Source organism: Engystomops pustulosus, chromosome 3 (assembly GCF_040894005.1).
Source record: "Engystomops pustulosus chromosome 3, aEngPut4.maternal, whole genome shotgun sequence".
Taxonomy (NCBI): domain Eukaryota; kingdom Metazoa; phylum Chordata; class Amphibia; order Anura; family Leptodactylidae; genus Engystomops; species Engystomops pustulosus.
The window spans coordinates 125,057,228-125,066,437 of NC_092413.1; positions in this window are offsets into that span (position 1 = coordinate 125,057,228).

The following is a 9,210-nucleotide window of genomic DNA, read 5'->3' on the forward strand; positions in this document are numbered from 1 at the left end:
CGGCTATGTCACTGGAGCCCCTCAAAGCACCTCCTCTTTTAATTTATTCACTCCCCATGTTCCAAAACAAGTCCCGCCAACTTGTACAGGAATGGGGGGAGTGAATAAATTAAAAGATGAGGTGCTTTGATGTGCTCCAGTGATGTAGCCAGAGCGCCCTGTCTAATTAGAATATTTTTTTATAACTCTTTTATAACAGAAATTGTGGCATATAGAGTTATAATAAAATAAGTCCTGAGGAACTTCATAGTAGGACACGTCTATCACCAGTAAAACTGATGGTAGGTGTCCTTCAATGAAATAAAACGTTAGCCATTATAGTATTAATATAGGCAACAACAGTTTTACTAAACGAGGCCCAAAATTCACTTTAAACCTTCTTGTAAATACTATTAATTGTGAAGAGTTATATTTACTAAACCCATATCCTCTTCAAGGATTTATAAACCAAGTGTGAAGCAGCCTCCATAAGGTGAAAGCCTCTTATGGAAAATAATCTGCTAAATCAACTTCATTGGGTTTGTCATCTGCGAGGCTGTGCCATTATAGCATCACTGGTACAATACCCACATCTCCAGCCTTCCATAACTGATTACTGCTAGTGACATGCTGCCATTCTCAAATTTGTGACTGCTGAGGTTAATGAATCGTTTCAGTGGTCATGTGAGGACACATGAAAAGTCATCGGGGGAGATATATATTTATTTTTCTTTCCTATGTTTCATTAGTCTCTATATAGCTGTATCATGGTGAGGAATAACTTTTATGCTCTTTTGTTCCCTAATTATGCATGTCGACTTCACCGGCTCCCAGGAAATCTCAAGCCGACTGATGCAGCCTCCTGAGTGGGCAAAGGACGACACATGCACTAGATTTCCTGAGAGCCGCGATACAGCTATATAAAGACTAATGAAGATTTGCCCCATTATGAGGAAGAAAAAAACTGAGCGGTATGTATATTTAGTTTCCTCATGACTACCTAAGTAGTAGTTTTCCTTTAAGGTATAAAGTGATTATTTATCGGCTGATTTTCATATGATTTCAAGAAGTGAGAACAGTTCAATTAGTTTTTTCGAGATTTCTTGTTCACAGCAATTTTTTTTATATCCATATTGTGGAAGAAAAAACGAGGCTACATAAGGTAATTCATTAGATTTGGATAACAATTTCTTCCTACATTCATATTGTTCACCTGATGTATTATTGAAAAAATTGTAACAACTACTAAACCATGAGTGGTTACCATACTATTATAAAGAGTCACTGGAACTACTGCAGCTGTCTTGGTCTGATACGAAGATTAAATGCACCTCCTTGAATGCTGCGCTATCATTGTATGGTGAAATCTATTTTCTATTTAATATTAAAATCCAAATGTTAAAGCATATACAGTACTACTTATTGCCGCAATCACTGGAAAAGAAAGAAGAAGCATGTTAACTTCCCAGTGTATGAATTTTGTTGTATGGTATAGACTTTTCTTGGCCTCTCATAGACCACTCTCTTTAACATTTTATTCACTTCAAAGAGACTAAAATGACGACGAACAACCATATTTAACTGGTCACACGAGACACCTGCTCTGAGATGCTCCACTGTGCACATAAAGGGTTAAATATTCCTCTACAATAAGTTAGACACACAGATTTCTTTGATTACCATATAAGTGACCTTTCTGTCTTAGATAAGATTAAAGTATACATCAAAATTCATTTTTGTTTTAACAATTATGTTTTCTTCCCAGTAAAGCACATTCCAAAACATATAGTACAACCTAAGCTCTGGTTAACATTTGGGATAGTTTGCAGTCCATATTTAAACATACCAAATGCTGGAATCTTCGCCTGTCATTAGATTGACACCTGTTACAACACACAAGCCACCCCTATCCATGTCAAAGGAGGAATCTGCTGGTGACTGGCATAACAAGGTCTGAGATTTGTTGCATACATCACCTTATAGTATTCTGATGTCTCTAGATTGTTGCTGATTGCTCTTGTCTACAACATTCCAAAGTCAACAAAATGAGGCTGAGTGTTACAGCCAGTATCCTTAGCAAATTACAACGCTGTGTTTAGGTGAACAATTTGACTGATGTATAGGAATGATAATAACAATTCTTAAATCAAAGGCTTAAAAAAACCCCAAAAATCCCATTTACAGGATGTACTGTAAATACTGATCTGGACTTATAGATTCCTTTACTTATTACGGACTTTAACAATAATGTTAATGTTAAATAATGTAATGATAATAACATAAAAAATTACCTCTTAATATTATATAAGCATTTTACCAACACTGAGTGTCATTCAGTTTATGAACAAATCTTTATGATTAGTTTTTTTTGGAAATTATCAGGCTGTGGATAGACACATCCCCAACTGATTACTATTTGGCAACTTACCAATTTTATACAAGTTATAACAAATTAACGATCTAACACTCAGTTATAAGAAGACATTTCAAATTGAATTATGCATCAAGAATTCTTTAACCAGTTCAGGTCTAGGGTAATTAGCAGTTTCAGGACCGGACACAGTTTTCATTATATGTTATTTTAATGGCTCCATTCTTTTTTATTTTTTGGGTTAGCCACAATTGTCAATGTTTCAGATGTGCTGAGCCTTGATGACGCAGTTGCCTCTAAGCACCAGCATCCCGGCCACCACATGATCAGTCACATTATCACTGCAGGCAATGCCTCAATTCTCGTAGTGCTTGATAATTAAATGCTGCTTCAGACTTCTCTCCAGGGACCCCTGCAGCTGCATGCAGCAGAGGAACTGACATTCAACAGTCCCATTACTTAGGCCACCTCATAAAACCTGTATCAAAAATTTGCTATGGCATAGGCTTTATGGACCCGGACTGCCCACCGTAAATTTACACTGGGCAATATGAGTACCTAAAGTTTGTGCCAGGAACCAGTGAATTAGTTTAGCATAAATGGATATCTTTCTAACTACTTGACTTGTGTATGGCAAGACGTGTATGGCAAGATGAAGGGGTTACAGTATGGTGTGAGTCAATGGGGGTCATTTATTTTTCTTCCTGTTTATTCTATCTTTTTTGAGACATTTTTTGGTGCATTGCAATTTGTACACCTTTTAGAGGACATTTGCTTTTCGTCAGTAAGACACATTCATCTTCTATGCAAGATGTGCTAAATGTTGCAAATGACATTTATCATTTCTAATTGTCTACAATTTGCGACATAAGGAAAACTTTGAAAATGGAAAGAAGTGACTTGAGACATTTGTAAGAAGTTTTTGCAACATTTGTAACAAATGTCTCAAAAAGAGATCTGAAAACCCCCATTTAACACAAGGAAAAAGTGAGATTGATAAATGACAATGAGCCAAAAAAAACTGAGATAAGATAATTGACTTAAATAATAATATGACTAGCAGTACTTTAATATTCCATAGCATATGTACTTGTGCTCAGCAGAGAATATTAGGTTTGACTAGGAAGATAGGTCAATAAGGATGGGTGGACAGATATAGACATCTAAACAGTGTTAAAGTGAGGATCATATAAGTCTCAGAGAGGAATATTGCTTTGTGGGATATTCGCAAGGGACACTTAAAAACTCATCAACTTGACTAAGCTGAAATATTACTGTAGCTTAGTGAGAGCACATTGCTGTGTGTTATATTTAACCAGCAAGTGTAAAAATGTTCTGTCATGTGAAGGTTAAGGCCATGACAAATGTTGAGTATATGAACTTCTGATATAAATACCAGGCAGGAGGTTTTTATTTTAGCATTGAAGAATGAGCAGCTTGCAAGTCTAGGCTGTAAATGACAGCTCCATGCTAGGTACTCATAACTATACTCCTACTAGGAAATATAGTGATCCTATGAAGAACATTTCTGCATAAGTAGGGAAATGAGCTTTGGGAAGAATAACATGTGCCCATGTGAGAGGTTTAACACCTCTATTAGACTTGTCAATTTGAAGTGTGTTTGGGCAGCTAGACAGCATGGAGAGTGTTGTGGGATTGGTCATAGTAGTGCAAATACAACATTTACAGAGGGGAGCAAGTACTGCATCATATTCATACTATAACATATACTATATATAACTATATACTATAAATATTATCTCAGACAAATTAGGAAACTTATAAAAGTAATGTTGTTGTATTTAACTTCCTGGCATTATATTTAGCTGTAAAATGGTTTTGGATCTCCATCTAATCAGATACTATAAGATAAAGCATTTCATGCTTAACACTCCAGTGCCTACAATATCTAGCATTGCCCTGTTTGTGAGGTTTGAAACAATGGACCTACAGATTCACAGAGAGGAAAATGTCAAGTCCTTCAAGTTTGGGACCACGGCTTTCAGTATTTAACAACCTTCTCAGATCTCAGTCTTCATCTTTACACCTCTAAGCATTTGGTGATATATTATCATACTTACATGGTGGTAAAACAATGGTATGATCACAGTTAAAGTCAATAACACATTCATTGAGTATTGCTGGCTCTAACATTGGGAAGAACAATTATAGTGTTGGTGTCTATGAAATATTCCAGCAGCTGTGATCTGTAAACCAGATGGCTCTTAGCGAATTATTACAGTGTCTGCTTGATACAGGTTTTCAAATGCCCAGTCCTTTCACTTCGCTTGGCTTCCACTGTGCTCGGCTTTTAGAGAGTAATTTTATACATTCTGAAGTCAAGTAAAGGGGGGTTTAGAATGAATGCACCCAAAAATGTAACAGTTTACATTTTTTGTTTCATTTTTAAAATGCATGATTTACCAATGATCATATGTAAAATATATAGTGTGTCACATCGCATTAAACACTGAAGATTGTCCAGGTTTGAGACCACTACTATTTTCATGAGAACTTTGTTTCTGAAAAACAATGGATTCATTTTTATATTTAGTTGTGGCTTTTGGATTTGTACCATTGCATACTCTTGTTTGATTATTTGGATTTGAACTATTGATGGAATTGGTTCAAGGAAAATGAAATTCTAAGATAAGTGATTTCCTAATTGTTGTGCTTATGATTTGGTATTTTGATACAGTAATACATGCAGTGGTCAAAATATACTTAGCTATGTATTTTTATATGTGCTATCACAATCTTCAGCATAGATCTGGAGTCAGGAGCAGCATAGATCCTGTTTCTAGCTTCCCATATTTCCCTTGATTGACGCCTTTCTAAAAAAGACCCTTATTTCTAAAGTCTTAGTGAGTAAAACTATGTCTTATCTGTGTGTCTCAGGCCTGTAAAATGTCTGATAGCTTGTGAGTAGGATAGCTCCTCTTTCGCTCTGACTTGATGATAGAGGCAATGTCAAAACATTATGTATGTTGGTAGTAGTGGGGTTTTAACTATTCCTAAACCCATATTGAATGTTATATGCAGCTTGATGATTGCTTTCCATGACTTATCCTGTGTTGTCATAAAATAAAATTCTCCCGATAACATAATTTTAGGGAGAGAAATCTTTATAAGTCATGTTGAAATCTGAGTTCGAGACTCAATATAAAGCTTCCATCACACATTGTTTCATATTTGATGGGGAACATTAGGTCTCATTTTAAAGTGCAGAAGATCCATAAAAAGAAAAACTAAATAGCTGATGAATGGGAAAAAACTATGGAAACTGTGATATATTGGGTCCTATAAAATCTATGGTCTTATGAAACTGGAAGACATGTCCTTCTATGGACAGGTAATAATGTTAACCTAATGTCTTATATTTAGGAAAATTAATAGGAAGTGTAAGATCATAGTCACTGTCACAGAGATAAGAGACTATGACGTTCTTCAAAAGCTAATGAGAAAACTATTCTCAAAGATTACAAGCTCTTGTGAGCAGGGCTTACTCCTATTGTTTCATGTTTTTACTCTGTAATATCTTATTTTGTATGGATGTAAACAGAGACAGAACTCATCATTTGTATATGCACCCCATTATTTGTAAAGAACTACTGAATATGATGGCCCTATATGAAAATATATCATTTATTTATCTTTTATTATTATTTCTGTTATCTATCTCATAATATTTGTCAAATATTTGGTTATCACCCCATGTACATACAATGTTTCCTTAATCTCAGTTGATAGTAATGGTGAGAAATTTCTAAGAAATAATAATTCACACATTGTTTGTACATTCCAGTAGCTCTGGAACCCTGGATCTTGCCAGCGTCTGGAACCCTGCATCTTGCCAGCGTCTGGAACCCTGCATCTTGCCAGCGTCTGGAACCCTGCATCTTTCCAGGGTCTGGAACCCTGCATCTTTCCAGCGCCTAGAACCGTACATCTTGCCAGTGCCTAGAACCCAGAATCTTGCCAGAATCTTGAAACTTGCATCTTGCCAACATCTGGAATGCTGCATCTTGCCAGCTTCTGGAACCCTGCATCTTGCCAGCACCTGGAACCCTGCATCTGGCCAGTGTCTAGAATCCAGAATCTTGCCAGCATCTTGAACCTTGCATCTTGTCAATGTCTGGAACCCTGCATCTTGCCAGCATCTTGAACCCTGCATCTTTCCAGAATCTGGAACCCTTCATCTTGCCAGCATCTGGAACCCTGCAACTTGCCAGCATCTGGAACCCTACATCTTGCCAGCACCTGGAACCCTGCATCTTGCCAGCACCTGGAACCCTGCATCTTGCCAGTGTCTAGAATCCAGAATCTTGCCAGCATCTTGAACCTTGCATCTTGTCAATGTCTGGAACCCTGGATCTTGCCAGCATCTTGAACCCTGCATCTTTCCAGCATCTGGAACCCTGCATCTTGCCAGTGCCTAGAACCCAGAATCTTGCCAGCATCTGGAACCCTGCTTCTTGCCAGCATATGGAACCCTGAATCTTTCCAGTGGCTGGAGCCCTGTATCTTGCCAATGTTTGGAACTCTGCATCTCGCCAGCGTCTGGAACCCTGCATCTTGCCAGTCCCTAGAATCCAGAATCTTGCCAGTGTCTGGAACCTTGCATCTTGCCAGAGCCTAGAACCCTGCATCTTGTCAGCATCTGGATCCCCACATCTTGCCCATATTTGGAACCCTGCATCTTGCCAATGTCTGGAACCCTACATCTTGCCAGTGCCTAGAACCCAGAATCTTGCCAGTGTCTGGAACCCTGCATCTTGCCAGCTTCTGAAACCCTGCATCTTGCCAGTGCCTACAACACAGAATATTGCCAGCATCTGGAACCCTGCATCTTACCAGTGTCTGGAACCCTGCATCTTGCCTGTTCCTAGAACCCAGAATCTTGCCAACATCTGGAACCATGCATCTTGCCTGTTCCTTGAACCCAGACTCTTTCCAGCATCTGGAACCCTGCATTTTGATGGCCTCTGGAACCTTGCATCTTGCCAGTGCCCAGAACCCAGAATCTTACCTGCTTCAGGGATTCAGCATCTTGCCAACATCTGGAACCCCACATCTTGACGGTATCTGGAGCCCTGTATCTTGTTAGCCCAGTGAGAACTTATTGTATATTTTACCCATTAAATCTTATCTGTTTTGTACTTTGCTCCTGCTACTTTCACGAAAAATAAATGTGTTTTCTTTTAAAATAGTTGACATTTTGTGCACTTTTTATCGGTCACGCTATTTTACATTTCAATACATTCTCACAAAAAAGTATTAAAAGTATTGTATAACTGAATGAATAACTGTATTGAACGTGATATAGAACATGAGGGGCACAATAAAGAAAGTTTTATTTATTCAAATTTTCTAAGAGAGTAACATTCAGAGCATGCACTGCAAAATACAACACAAGGGCATACCCTAAGGATTTATCCTCACTACCTTCTGGACTATTTGACTTAAACATATACAGTATGCAACAAAAGATTACGTTTGAAGCATTTTTAATTAAAAAAATTAATAATTTAGGTGATAATAGTTAACTTTTACATACTTCATTAACCCCTTAACCCCACAGCCCTTTTCAGTTTTTGCATTTCCAAAATGAATAACTTTATTATTTTTCCCTTCTAGATTGATAAGGGGATTGTTATCCGTGAGACAGATTGTACTACCTATTGTTAGTATTTCATATACTATGCTACATACTGGGAAGCTGGAAAAAAAATCCAGATTTAGCACAATTGTAAAAAAGAACGCAATTGAGCCATGATCCTACAGCTTTGTAACTACTACTTTGCTTCCACAGTTCGCTGACACATACCCTTTATTCTTTGGATCAGTATGGTCATGGAGATACGTTAGGGGAGGTTAGGGGAAGCTGGGGCACAAAGCCCCACGCGTATCGCCAACCGACTGGCTTCCTCATGTGACCATGATACTCTGTCTGATGCAATTTATAGCCTTTTTGTACATTGGGTATGACATAACCTTAGCACTTGGGGACTTTATTTATATTGTCTATTATATTCTAATATAGCCTGCATATTAGGCCTATATTTTTTTGTCTACATTTATCTGGTCGTAGTGTAAATTTTTAGTGTTTATTTTTGTACCCCTCACAAATATCTCCATTCCAGTTATATATTGATATTTATTTTTACAAATGGTGCACCTTAGAGTATATTTATTGGGCCTGATTTATTTGGCCTGATTTAAGAGCATGTTATAACTGGTATTGTCCCCATTTATATATTTATTTATTGTCCAATTTATATCTTGGTCTTTGCGAGTTACTGTTTCACGCTGTGGAGCTCTCTGTCTCCCCACTTCTTACCTAAGAGTCAGTCAATTATATTATATATTTAGATTTGTTCTCCATGTTATATTTCTTGGTATGAGTTATGATATGAGTTATTTCAAGATTTTTATTGTTATCCCTGGCCTGCTTCTAAGATCACACACCTCCCAATCACCATCTGCACATGGGTCTATTGCCTAACACACACCAGATGTGCCCCAGGGGGATCCCTCATCTACATCATGCCCCCCCCCCCAACTTCTTGCATCTACTTGCTAACCCTGATGGGCGTGGACACGGCTGGCTCCTGTGGATCAAGCCCCCATGACATATCCTGGCACTAGGCTGCTACAGCCAGCTACACTAGTCCCTGGTAATCCTGCTGCCCCATCAATGTGATCAGGCTCCAGTGGGGTAATGTTGCAGTGGGGTGCACAATCTATTTTATCTGGTTTACTGGAGACTTTCCAGGTGCATGCACCCTTTCATTTGTAATCCACTTTTTTAGGCTGAGTGCACAGTCATCCAACTTTTTTGACCCACTGTAATGTCATGC